We start from the raw sequence: 14,624 nt of genomic DNA on the forward strand, positions 1-14,624 counted from the left end.
GTTTGCCCTTGATCTAATGTCCGCATATGAGGGAGAACATACGATTTTTGGTCTTCTGGGCCAGGCTAACCTCACTCAGAATGATGTTCTCCAATTCCATCCATTTACCAGCGAATGATAACATTTCGTTCTTCTTCATGGCTGCATAAAATTCCATTGTGTATAGATACCACATTTTCTTGATCCATTCAAAGTAGTGGGGCATCTTGGCTATTTCCATAACTTGGCTATTGTGAATAGTGCTGCAATAAACATGGGTGTGCAGGTGCCTCTGGAGTAACCTGTGTCACAGTCTTTTGGGTATATCCCAAAGAGTGGTGTGGCTGGATCAAATGGTAGATCGATGTTTAGATTTTTAAGTAACCTCCAAATTTTTTTCCAGAGTGGTTGTAATAGTTTACATTCCCACCAACAGTGTAAGAGGGTTCCTTTTTCCCCGCATCCTCGCCAACACCTGTTGTTGGTGGTGTTACTAATGATGGCTATTCCAACAGGGGTGAGGTGGAATTTTAGTGTGGTTTTAATTTGCATTTCCTTTATTGCTAGAGATGGTGAGCATTTTTTCATGTGTTTTCTGGCCATTTGAATTTCTTCTTTTGAGAAAGTTCTGTTTAGTTCACTTGCCCATTTCATTATTGGTTCATTAGTTTTGGGAGAATTTAGTTTTTTAAGTTCCCTGTATATTCTGGTTATCAGTCCTTTGTCTGATGTGTAGCTGGCAAATATTTTCTCCTACTCTGTGGGTGTTCTCTTCAGTTTAGAGACCATTTCTTTTGTTGAGCAGAAGCTTTTTAGTTTTATGAAGTCCCATTTATCTATGCTATCTCTTAGTTGCTGTGCTGCTGGGGTACCATTGAGAAAGTTCTTACCTATACCTACTAACTCCAGAGTATTTCCTACTCTCTCCTGTATCAACTTAAGAGTTTGTGGTCTGATATTAAGGTCCTTGACCCATTTTGAGTTGATATTGGTATAGAGTGATATTCAAGGATCTAGTTTCAGTTTTTTGCAGACTGCTACCCAGCAGTTTTTGTTCAAGAGGCTGCTTTTTCTCCATCATATATTTTTAGTGCCTTTGTCAAAGACAAGTTGGTTATAGTTGTGTGGCTTCATATCTGGGTCCTTTATTCTGTTCCACTGGTCATCATGTCTGTTTTTATGCCAGTACCAAGATGTTTGTATTGTTATTGCTTTGTAGTATAGTTTGAAGTCCGGTATCGAGATACCTCCTGCATTGTTCTTTTGACTGAGTATTGCCTTGGTTATTGGTGGCCTCTTGTGTTTCCATATAAATTTCATGGTAGATTGTTCAATCTCTTTAATGAATGTCATTGGAACTTTGATGGGAATTGCATTAAACATGTAGATTACTTTTGGGAGTATCGACATTTTTACTATGTTGATTCTACCAATCCATGAGCATGGGAGATCTCTCCACTTTCTATAGTCTTCCTCAATCTCTTTCTTCAGAAGTGTATAGTTTTCCTTGTAGAGGTCGTTCACATCCTTTGTTAGGTTTACACTTAAGTATTTGATTTTTTTTGAGGCTATTGTAAATGGAATTGTTTTCAAACATTCTTTTTCAGTTTGCTCATTGTTAGTGTATAGAAATGCTAATAATTTTTCTATGTTGATTTTATATCCTGCTACCTTGCTATAGCTATTGATGGTGTCTAGAAGCTTCTGAGAAGAGTTTTTTGGGTCTTTAAGGTATAGGATCATGTCATCTGCAAATAGGGATATTTTGATGGTTTCTTTACCTATTTGTATTCCTTTTATTCCTTCTTCTTGCCTAATTGCTCTGGCTAGGAATTCCAGTACTATGTTGAATAGGAGTGGAGATAGTGGGCATCTTTGTCTAGTTCCTGATTTTAGAGGGAATGGTTTCAGTTTTTCTCCATTGAGTATAATGCTGGCTGTAGGTTTGCCATATATAGCTTTTATAATGTTGAGGAACTTTCCTTCTATTCCTAGTTTTCTTAGAGATTTTATCATGAAATGGTGTTGGATCTTATCAAAGGCTTTTTCTGCATCTATTGAGATGGTCAAGCGGTTTTTGTCTTTGCTTCTGTTAATGTGGTTTATTACGTTTATTGATTTTCATATGTTGAACCACCCCTGCATCCCTGGGATGAAGCCTACTTGGTCATGGTGAATAATCTTTTTGATGTGTTGTTGAATTTGGTTTGCCATTATTTTGTTGAGGATTTTTGCATCAATGTTCATTAAGGAGATTGGCCTATAGTTCTCCTTTTTGGAGGTGTCTTTGCCTGTTTTGGGATGAGAGTAATATTGGCATCATAAAATGTGTTAGGCAGTTTCCCTTCCCTTTCTATTTTGTGGAACAGTTTAAGGAGGGTTAATATCAGTTCTTCTTTAAAGGTCTGATAGAATTCAGCAAAGAATCCATCAGGTCCTGCACTTTTCTTTTTGGGAAGACTCTTGATTGCTGCTTCAATTTCATTTTGTGTTATAGATCTATTCAGGTGATTAATATCATCTTGGTTCATTTTGGATGATCATATGTATCTAGAAATCTGTCCATTTCTTTAAGATTTTCAAAATTTATTTGAATATAGGTTCTCAAAGTAGTCTCTGATGATTTCCTGGACTTCCATGGTATTTGTTGTTATCTCCCCTTTTGCATTCCTGATTCTACTAATTTGGGTTTTTTCTCTCCTCATTTTAGTCAGGTTTGCCAGGGGACTATCGATGTTGTTTATTTTTTCAAAGAACCAACTTTTTGTTTCATTAATTCTTTGTATGGTTGTTTTGGTTTCTATTTTGTTGATTTCAGCTCTTATTTTATTATTTCTCTCCTTCTATTTGTTTTGGGATTTGTTTGTTCTTGTTTTTCTAGGAGTTTGAGATGTATCATTAGGTCATTGATTGGGATCTTTCAGTCTTTTTAATGTATGCACACATGGCTATAAACTTTCCTCCAGTACTGCCTTTGCTGTGTCCCATAGGTTCCAGTAGGCTGTGTTTTCATTTTCATTGACTTCCAGGAAATTTTTAATTTCCTCTTTTATTTCCATCAATGACCCATTGTTCATTAAGCAATGAGTTATTCAGTTTCCAGCTGTTTGCATGTTTTTTGTCTTTACTTTTGTTGTTGAGTTCAAGTGTTATTGCATTGTGATCAGATAGAATGCATGGTATAATTTCTATTTTCTTATATTTGCAGAGGCTTGCTTTGTGCCCTAGTATATGATCTATTTTGGAGAAAGTTCCATGGGCTGCTGAGAAGAATGTATATTGTGTAGAAGTTGGATGAAATGTTCTGTAGACATCAAGTAGGTCCATTTGATCTATTGTATATTTTAGATCTTGGATGTCTTTATTGATTTTTTGTTTGGATGACCTATCTATTGATGACAATGGGGTGTTAAAGTCTCCCACAACCACTGTGTTGGAGTTAATATATGCTTTTAGGTCTTTCAGGGTATGTTTGATGAAATTGGGTAAGTTGACATTGGGTGCATATAGGTTGATAATTATTTCCTTTTGTTTTTTTTTCCCCTTTTATTAGTATGGAATGTCCTTCTTTATCTCATTTGATCAAAGTAGGTTTGAAGTCTACTTTGTCAGAGATAAGTATTGCTACTCCTGCCTGTTTTTGGGGGCCATTGGCTTTTTAAATCTTCTTCAAGCCTTTCATCCTAGGCCTATGCTTATTTCTGTCGGTGAGATGGGTCTCCTGTAAGCAACAAATTGTTGGATCTTCCTTTTTAATGCATTTCGTCAAACAGTGCCTTTTGATGGGTGAATTAAGTCCATTAACATTAAGCATTAGTACTGATAGGTATGTGGTGATTCCTGTCATTTAGTTGTCTTAGTTGTTTGAAGGTTTGATTGTGTGTACCTAAGTTGTGGTTACTCTCTACTTTCTTGCTTTTTCTTTCCTGTAGTTTGGTGCTGCCTGTCCTTTCATGGTTATGTTAGGTTTCACTTTCTGTGTGCAGAATTCCTTGAAGAATCTTTTGTAGTAGTGGCTTTGTGGTCACATATTGTTTTAGTTTCTGCTTATCATGGAAGACTTTTATTGCTCCACCTATTTTGAATGATAGTTTTGCTGGGTAGAGTATCCTGGAGTTGAAGTTATTTTCATTCAGTGCCTGGAAGATCTCTCCCCAAGCTCTTCTTGCTCTTAATGTTTCTGTTGAGAAGTCTGCTGTGATTTTGATGGGTTTACCTTTGTATGTTATTTTTTTTTCTCTCTTACAGCCTTCAATATTCTTTCCCTAATTTCTGAACTTGTTGTTTTAATGATGATATGTCGTGAGGTAGTTCTATTTTGATCTGGTCTGTTTGCATCTGTATGGAAATATCTTTCTCTAAATTTGGGAAATTTTCTGTTATTATTTTGTTGAATATATTATGCATTCCCTTTGCTTGCACCTCTTCTCCTTCTTCGATGCCCATGATTCTCAGGTTTGGTCTTTTGATGGAGCTGGTGAGTTCTTGCATTTTCTTTTCACAGGTCTTGAGTTGTTTATTAATAGTTCTTCGGTTTTTCCTTTAATTAGCATTTCATCTTCAAGTTCTGAGATTCTGTCTTCTGTTTGTTCTATTCTGCTGGATTGGCCTTCCATTTTGCTTTGCAATTCTGTTTCATTCTTTTTCTGAGGTTTTCCATATCCTGAGTCATTTCCTCTTTAATGTTGTCTATTTTTGTCCTGACTTCATTTATCTCTTTATTAATCGTGTTCTTTGTTTCACTTTGGTGTTTATACAGTGCTTCTATGGTTTCCTTTATTCCTTTTTTTGCTTTTCAAATTCTCTATTTTTGTTGTCTTGGAATTTCTTGAGTGTATCCTGTACATTTTGGTTGACCATATCCAGTATCATCTCTATAAAATTCTCATTGAGTACCTGTAGCATTTCTTCTTTTAGATTATTCTTGTGGGCTTCATTGGGTGCTTTGGCATAGTTTATCTTCATTTTGTTGGAATCTGGATCTGAGTATCTATTTTCTTCATTTCCCTCTGGTTCCTGTACTAATTTTTTGCTGTGGGGAAACTGGTTTCCCTGTTTTTTCTGTCTTCCCGTCATTGCCCTTGGTGTTGTTACTGTCCCTGTACTGTGTGCAATTAAGTATTTTCTGGCTTGTAATAATAGCACTAGTGATATTTAGAATGGAAAGGTGAGAGGAGATGGAAAACAAAGAAGTTAAAGGAAAAGGGAAAAACAAATAAACAAGTTAAAAAAAAAAACAAAGAAACAAATAAAAAAAATTTCAAAGATATAAACAGAGAGAGACAGTGTACTAATCAACCGTAAGCTGAAAAGGCATTAGAGAGACAGATGGAGGATTGAAAATAAAAAATATAAATAAATAAATATATTTAAAAAATTAAATAAAAAAAAAATCTCCAAGTTCAAATGCAATAAAGTTTCAGTCTTAATAATTTTGGTGTTCATCCTTCAGCCTCCAATCCTGGAGATGGTGCCTCAGATGTTGCTCTGTAGTTGTCTCATCAAAGGGGAAAAATAAAATAAAACAGAACCGCACAAAACAAAAAAACCCCACAGTGTCCTAAGTTCAAATGTAATAGAGTTTCAGTAAGTTTTTCAGCATGCAGGTGTAGTTCGGTTGTTGTCTCATCAAAGGTAGGGAGAGAGAAAAAAAAGTGTCTGGAGACAGGTCTGTGAATGGCTATCTGAGGCTGTGGCTCACCTGCCTGCTGCTGTCAGCCTGCTGTAGCTGGAGGCGTTATTTATGCAGATCTCTGGGGTGAGCTGAGCACTCACCTGGCCCTGCAGGCTTTGTTTACTCAGAGTTCTCCTGTGCGCAGTTGCTGCTACAAGCTTTCCCCTTTCCAAGCCCACTGGGGGAGGTGACACTGCACCTGCTTTCTCAGGCCTGCATGTTCATTTACAGCTCACGTGGGAAGTGGGTCTTCCCCCCTCTCCTGTGGAGTTTTCCTCCCACCACCACTTTTACAAGCATTCCTGCTTCTGCTTGCTGGGTGTGTGCTGCTGCTCCTGCCTTCTCCAGCCCGGCTTGTTTATTTACAGTTCTGTGAGGGATTCCCTTCCCCCCATCTTTGGTGCTCAGGGCACCCCACCCTCTTTGCTATGTGCCTTATTGTTCTTATTGCTTATTACTCAGTTTCTCTTTTTTCCCTGGGTGGGAGTTGGTCTGTCCAGGGGGCTGTGCTGATCTGGCCCAGGGTTGTCTGTGGGAGTACCACTTAGCTCACCTTGTGGTCCACGTCTTCCCAAGCCATCTGGGCACCAGCGTCTGGTGGCAGCCCGGGGGCCCTCCTGGTTTCTATGTTTAACGTGAAGTGGAGATGCTCTGCACAGGCTGGAGGTGTGGAGGGGTCAAAATTTTCCATCTTCTCAGTGGTTTTGCCTGTAAGGTGAATCTCCAGCTTCTCTCCAAGATTTTACTTTAGGAGGCACACTTTCTGCTTCCTCCCTCTAGCTGCCATCTTGGAATCCTTCAAGTGTGTATCAAATTTAAGAGCTTTTTGAAGGAGTTTTAAGGGACATACCATCTGCAAATAGGGATAACGTGATTTTTTTCTTTCCTATTTGCATTCCCTTTATTTCTTTCTCTTGTCTTATTGCTTGTGCCAGGTACATTCTTATCTCCATTCTGTAGATGAGGAACCTAAGACTTAAAAGGTTAGGTACCTTGTCCAATGCCACTTAGTAACAAAGTGGTGGAGATAGAATTTGAAGAGATAATCCAACACTGTAACTACAAAACTACTATTATTCCTCCCAGACCCGGAAAATAGAACCCTTGTTGGTATCCAAGCAAAAAGAGATAAACTACAGAGAGCTAAGTGCCTACAAAACTCCTAAAAGGACTAGAAGACAAGTAGGGGGCCACTACTGACAGGTTGTTTGGATCATATGGCTCCAAGCTAAAATCCAGAGCTCACAAAACTGCTGTTGCCAAACAGAAGTCAGAAAGCTTCAGAAGCTACTGCTAAATCAGTGCTGCCTCCAAGCCCAAGTCAGTGACCACAGTGGGATGCACAGTCTGGGAGACACTGAAAAATGGGAACCTACTGAGGCCCATTATGTCATCTACCACTGATGCTGGAGAGTGAATAGCCCCCACTTTCTTCTGCCTCCCATCTAGTGTCTCATTGGCCAAATATAAACAATAACCAAAGCCTTGCTGGGAAGGCGGTCTGAGAAATGTAGTTCCCAGTCATGCAGCCCCTGTGATACAGAGGAAGCATCAAAAGGGGTGGAATAGTTGCCAGATGGCAAGTACACTGAGGAGAACATATCTAGGAGTTCTGGAGGCGGTGTGACAGTCAGCCTCCAAGTTAGTCCCCAACGAACTCCACCTCCTGATATTCACTTTTTTGTGTTGGCCACACCCACATTTTACCAAGCTTAGTCCTTGTGACCAATAAAATATGTCAAAAGTGATGGTATGTCATTTCTGAGATTAAGTTATAAAGAGATTGTGGTTTCTATCTTGGGAGTAACTTCTCTCTCTACCCTATCTTCCCCCCACCATCCTGTCCTTCCCTTCTTCCCCCATCTCTGGTTTTGAGAAAAGCAACTGCCATGTTGTAGAAAGAATCTGTTGGTTGCTAGGGAAAGGAGAAACGAAGTGCCCAAAGAGGACCAGAGGGAGAGCACAATCCCGAGTCCTAGAAATATGAAAACACTCAACTGAAGACCTACTGCTTGCATCCTTATGTCTTTAAGTGGCTATGCTTTCTGAGGGACCGCTTGTCAGTGTGCTGCTGGATACTGGTTGTTTTAGCCTGTTTAGGCTTAAGCACGTGACAAAGCCCCCAATTCTCCCTACATTCCTAGATGAAAAATCCCCCATGACCTGAGGTACCATGAGTCTCTACTTCTCACAACAGGATAGCCTGGCTATCACATATTGCCAGTGTGACTGCTTTCCCTTGTCACATTCAGGTTCTCCTGAGTACAGGAGAACCTCTCAGCCCTCAGTAATTTGGCCAAGAGGAAATTCACGCTTGAACACCTGTGGTCAAGACATACTTCATTGTGACTGGCCTGAAGTGAGAGGCCCAGTTGAAAGAGTTGACTCCTTTCATCAGGACTCAGCTCCCAAGCACATGGCTTTCCAGGACAAAGATAACAATGAAAAGAAAGAACCAGGATCAATATCCTGTACAACCAGAAGAACATTCCAGCCACTAACTTTACTTTGTTACTCAACTTCTTTCTTTATGGAAAGCTTAAATTAGTATGAAAATTACCTTAATCAAAATCCTTACAATTACATATTTAGTGCCCCTGGAGGCTTGACCAGTCTTTTCTTTGATATTCCCATTCTTAAGGGATCTGGGCTTTTATTATGTTTTTCCTGTGAGCATTTTTAAAGCATCTGAAGAGAAATTTTTCTTGCTTTTATTTAACCCATGTTGGCACTTAACCTCTGCTTTCTTCTGTCTCATCTCTGTATGCGTGCTATATATATACCTGTAGTGATAACCACTCTGCTTGTGTGCCAGAAGTGCTGCCTGCAAGAAGATGAATGCTTGTCAGTGCCATCTGCAAATCCAGGATGTAGAGGAATTGGTAGAAATAAAAATAGGGAAACTAGCACAAAGGCATGGGAAAGATGAGAAAGTAGAGACAAAAAGAAAAAGGAAAGAAGACAAATTTCTTATCCTGAGCCACATTGCCAAAGAACAAATCCCAAGACACCCTCACAGCCAAGTTAGGGAGAGATTTGACTCAGGTGCCACAGCGTTCTCAAAGACCAACCCTTGCCAATGTTAAAAAGACTGTGTTATTACAGGTTCTGTTCCTCATTGGTCAGAGAATGATAATCATAGCTCATCTTTCAGTCTCAAGGTAGGTTCAGAATAACTGAAGATCTCAGGCCCCCAAAATAGGCTGCTGGATGCATGTATAGACCTCACCCCCAACAGGCCTGGCTTTAGGAACAATGGGGCATGTGGAAGGGGCCACTTACCCAGAGTCCTCTGGTATAAGCAGAAGGTCCAGCTATGTGAGGCTTGTGTGAAATGTACCTCTCACCACACCTGAGTTTGTTGTCTGTTTGGGGGCTGCAGCTGCTGTGTCAGCTTAAGAGAGTGGGTGATTATCTTGGAAACTGCCTATTTTCGTAATTATACTGTGTTTTCAGTATATTAATTTTGTTTTCCACATGTTCAACTTATTTATCAGGTTGTAAATTTTCAGATCTAGAAATGCATATAATTTTAAGCACATTTACAAGTAAATGTATTTTTTTCCCTTTCACTTCAGAAAATAATCAGCCTTGTTTGGAGAGACCCAAGAAAATGAGCAATATGGCCCCCACTGAGGCAGAGGTTACTGCAGGTGGAACTTATTCTCTCTCTCAGCCTCCAGGAGGAATGGCCTATATCAGTGGGAGGGTTGGGGGCTAGCTGGGGGAGGAGGAGCCGCAAGTTCATGCTTTGTCATTGCAGTGCACACACAAGGTCTGAAGCAGGAGGGAAGCTTATAGTCTTAGCCATGGCTCTATCACCAGGGACAGATGCAGTCAGAGCAATCCAGTGGGTACCACTAAGAAAGAGGCACATCAACAGCTTAGTGGTAGGCAGAGAGCTTCCCAAGGGATGAGAAGCCAGAAGAAACCCCTGGCCTGGAGAAATGGCTATTTGGAACAGTGGGAATGTCATGGAGTAAGACCGTGGCACAGTCAGGGGACTTTGGTTCTGACTTTATGAAAGAATTCAGTGGCACATCCAAGAATGGATGTGGCCCAGGAACGGGCCACACTCTCATACCAAGAAGCAATGAGGCAAAGGCCAGAGATTTTGTTGTTCATCTTCTGAGTTCAGATTTATTATCTGCCTTTTTCTTTGTAAGCTATTTATTATTTTATTACAGAACATTAGAAATTCAGTGTTTTTCTCTTGTATACTGCTTAGGACAGTATCTGTCTCACTTTGCCCACACTGTCTGGTTCTGTCTTGGTCCTGCACCAATGACTATGTTTCTTCACTAGTTTTCACATAAAAGATCCAACCATTTTTGGTATTTGTATATTTCTTCAGAATTCACTGAAGGCCACAAGAGGATGTGCACTGCATGGCATACATCATCTCACTCTAAAAATAGCCCTCTTACTTTATCCCCCATCCACTCCATCCTCTAATGAAGATTTCACTGCTTCTTTGAAACTTTAAGAACCAGTCTACCCTCTGCCAAGTTTGGGAGCCCAGATTCCTCACCAAAATAAGCTTATTGAAATATCATCTCAACAATGTAGCTGTCTCTGTAAAGATATCCACAAACTATTTGTGAAAGAAGTAGAGATTTCTCCATCATTTTGCATTTCCAAGAATCTTGGGGTAAGAGTTACAGCAGCTGTGTTTGGTGTCCTCTGCCTGTTCCACACTTCAGAAGTTTCCAGGAATATAGGGAGAGGAGGAAATATATCCAAAATTGTAATATCTCATGAGATAATGACCTGAGAAACTCACACATCAACATGGATTAGAGACATGGGAGAGGTAACACATAGGTTGTAATTACAATGGTCTGGCATAGAATGTTCACTTTGTCCCCTACAAGCTGCATGGTGTTGACAAGTTATTTAATTTCTCTGTGTCTCAGTTTACTCATCTGTAAATTGGAGCTTTTATTTATCAGGGTTCTTCAGAGGAATAGAACCAATAGAATGTATATATGATTACAAGTGAAGATTTAATAGGCTGGTACACATGATTAAAGGCTGGATCACACGACAATGGCTATCAGTTGGCTGGAGACCTGGGGAAAACAGTAGCTGCTCAGTCTAAGAATGAAAGTTTCCAAACAAGAGGGGCCAATAATTCAGTCCCAGTCAGAGGGAGAAGGCCTGGAAGCTTCCTAGAGAGTCACTGGTGTGAGTTGCCATTCAAAAGCTGAGCAATCTGGGGTCTGATGTCTGTGGGTGGTAGCAGCAAAAACCACACACATCAAGAAGAGTAGACCATGCATGCATATGTACGTTGCTCCCTTCCTTCCTTCACTTTTTGTTCCATCTAGGCCCAGCTGATTGGACTGTTGAGAATTTCTTCAACCACTAAGTTGACCTAGGACATGTCAATTCCTCCCTCAAAACTCCTTCTTCATTCATCACAGGATATTGCCATAAGGAACCTGTCTCTGTCTTGCTGTTTTTATCAAAATGTGGAATACCTCTCTCTCTCTCTTTCTTCTCTCTCTCTCTCTCTCACACACACATATTCCTTGAATGCTAAGTATTAGGTAGTAAGTGAATTTAGTAGCTTTTATCTGCTCAACAGCAACTTATAGCACTACCAGAAATTGCTGAACACAAAGAAATTGTCCAGAGTAAAAATATTTCTAAAAATATCTTTACAAACAAGAAGCTTTATCTTTGAAGAAGCCTTCACAGCCTATTGGACTGTGCCTCCCACAATCAGGGTAGGTCTTCCTACAGTTTGCTTACCTACATGTAAATCTTCTCTGGAAACACCCTCACAGACCCACCCAGAAGTGTGCTCTTCCAATTCTCTAGCAGTCTCTCAATTCAGTCAAGTTGACAAACAAGACTAATGTCACAGTCCCATTATTAGTATTCTTTCTACATAGGTTGATGAGAACTAATAAATGTGAGGTGTTTAGTATACTCCCTGCCACATAGTAAACGGTTCAATGTTAGCTATTACTATTAATAATAATCAAAATTCCTTCCAGACTACGTCACACATTTGCTGGGTATATCAAGGGAGTGTGAGAGTGACAGGGGTGACCATATTGTGTAAGCTGCCATGTGAAGCAGGATTAGTGGGTCTCACTCTATATGATAGGAGGTGGTGCTGATGATCGCCCCTGAGTCCTCACTAACATGAGTGGCTTTGGGGACAGGTGACACAGAAGCCCAATGTCAGAAGACTGGCTAGAACAAGTAAAAGATAAAAATCAACATGTTACAGACTTTTTAAATACTTCTGTTATTTTTCTCGGGAAAAAAAGAATAGGGTTTTTTTCTTCACTATGTTGCCCAGGCCGGCCTCAAATTCACAATCCTCCTGCCTCAGTCTTCTTGCTAGGGATATAAGTATGTGCAACCACACCCAGCAAAAAAAAAGAAAGAAAGAAAAATCATTTCTAAAAGCAGCATTCATGTTATCAACTATGTCCAAAGCAAGTGTTACAAGCAATATGTAGTGGAATTTTTTCCCTCTCCTCTTCTATAAGTGAGAGGAAGTACAGACCAACCTCTTACAACTTTTGTCCCCACCTCCTCAAACCTCCTCTGGGCTCTAAGTACCTTTTCCTTTGAGTTCTCTGCCCCCTACTTCCCCCTGTCCCTGGTGACACTCATCCACTTGCCTAGCTTAAACCGCACTTGCTCTGGGAACCCTTTCCCAGCAACATGATGGAGCTGAGCAGGTCACCGTGTGGAACTGCATGTGGTTTTATTTCACCAATGAACTGTCCCTGCCAGTCACTTTTCATCACTGCGGCACAACACCTGAAAGAAACAACTTAAAACGAGGAAAGATTAATTTTGGCCCACGGTTTCAGAGGTTTTAGTCCATAGTCACTTGCTCCATCCTTATGGGCCTATGAGGGGTCAGGACGTCGCAGTGAAGGGTATGCAGAGGAAAGGTGCTCACTTCCTGGCAGCCAGGAAGCAGTGAGACAGAGAAAGAGCCAGGGACGTAATGTGCCCTCCTTTCTTTATTTTTTTAAATAGAAAGATTTTATTTGTTAATGACCCCGACTCTACTTCTTTAGATACAAGAATTTTGAGCTGAAATACTTAGAAGAAGCCAAGTTAAAATTTCATTATGCTGTGACTCATTACCAGTAACATATTGCAAAGCAAAACAGCTCAGAAAAGAGGGTGGAAGGGAAGGGGATGAGGGAGAGAAGATAAAACAAAAGGAATTAAGTTGATCAAGTGAAAATTTTTTTTTAATTCTTGGGGACTATAAAGTTCATTTCTGAAGATTATTTTCTAAACACATACAAAATGGAACCCAAATGGAAAATCCATTAAGAATCTGGAGAAGTACATCATGAAGGGCAATGATTATCCAGGAGCAAGCAGTCCAGCCTTTGGTCACCAGAGTTAGTGGGTTGCAAACATCTTCCCCTAGTTGTTCCCATTTCTTCTTTCTCAGCATCTGAGCATATGGTTGAGCACCTTGAGGATATCCAATGTTTTTTGCCACATACGCGTGTGAACATAGGTCTTTGAGCATTTGATGTGGTTGTTCAGGTAGTCCCAGGACATACAGATCAGGTCAATGGTATCCTGAGCACCTGCACTGACATGGTGAGGGAACAGCATGAAGGTGATATAGCCAATGTTGTCGCCCACAGAAGCATTGGTGTCTTTCAACTCCAGAGGAATTTCCTGATGCTGAAAAGGATCTGGGATCTGTATGGCTGGCTCTGTGTCCTCCTTTAAACTTCTACATGAACATCTTTCCAGTGGCCACATTGTCATCATCCTTAACTGTGCTGAAGTCCACTATGACTCTATTCTTTCTCGAGTCAACATACATGGTCATATCATCTCTATAATAGTAACTGCCTTCCTTGTTCTCTCCTTCCTTGTCCTCTTCTTGGAATTGGAAGTGTTTCTCAAAGACAGAGGAAAAACAATTTCCCTCCAACATGTGCATAATAGAATCCTTGGGTGAAGGCATATTTTCAAGGTCATCTAGCAAAGAAAAATTGTATCCTGATTCTGAGTTTACCAAGAAACTCCTGTATGCCTTCTTAAATAACTTATCAACACCATTAGCCTGGAGTTCCTTGTAGGATTTCAAAGAAATACTTACCATCACTTTTGTTTTGTCTCCATTAGGATTTGAAATATGATAGGGGACTCCATCAAAATCAGTGAATGTTACTTCTACTGTTTCAGGTTTGTTTCTGGCCACCACATTCTTGAACTTGAGTGCAAGCATGCTTTCAGTGATGCAATTATTCATCGCCAGCAGGATCATCAAGACATACCCTTCAAAGGCACACTGTCAGTGACCTACTTCCTCCAACTAGGTCCCACCCCTAATCGCCTATTCAACTATGAACTCATCAATGGATTAATCCCTCATGACCCAATCACTTCTCTCAATAGAGCCATTAGCTGGGGACCAAACCTTTAACCCAGAAGGGGACATTTCAAACTACAATAGTTCCCTTACCTAAACCCTGAACCCTCTGTACCCAACTCTTATCAATAGATGGCTAAGTCCTGTGAAACTGGCCTTTGGACTGACAGTCTGTGGGTCGATTTCTGATTTTCTACCAATGCTCATTTCACTGGCAGTACAGGGGTTTGAACTCAGAACTTTGAACTTGGCAAGCAAGTGCTCCAACGCTGAGCCATGCCTCCAGTCTTTTTGCAATGGTTATTTTGGAGATAGGGCCTCAGCCAGCTTGAACTGCAATCCTTCTATTTATCTTTTATTTGTTGAGATGGAGTCTCATGAACTTTTTTTGCCTGAGCTGGCCAAGAACCACAATCCTCCCAATCTCAGCTTCCCAAATAGCTAGGATTACAGGCATGAGCCACAGGCACCTGCTGGTCATTTTACTTTAGATGCCTCATCTATAAAATGATAGTGAGTGTGCTTCCTTCAGATTTGAAAATGAGTCCTGGGTTATGGTGGGCTAAAGTCCGAATCAGCAGTATGTACAGA

General features: G+C 40.4%; 1 pseudogene; it reads right to left on the reverse strand.

The window, feature by feature from the left end:
- Positions 1-12,987: 12,987 nt before the first annotated feature.
- Positions 12,988-13,928, reverse strand: LOC109691624 (actin-related protein 2/3 complex subunit 2 pseudogene; annotated as a pseudogene).
- Positions 13,929-14,624: the final 696 nt, after the last annotated feature.

The sequence above is a fragment of the Castor canadensis genome, chromosome 8, assembly GCF_047511655.1.
Source record: "Castor canadensis chromosome 8, mCasCan1.hap1v2, whole genome shotgun sequence".
Lineage (NCBI taxonomy): Eukaryota > Metazoa > Chordata > Mammalia > Rodentia > Castoridae > Castor > Castor canadensis.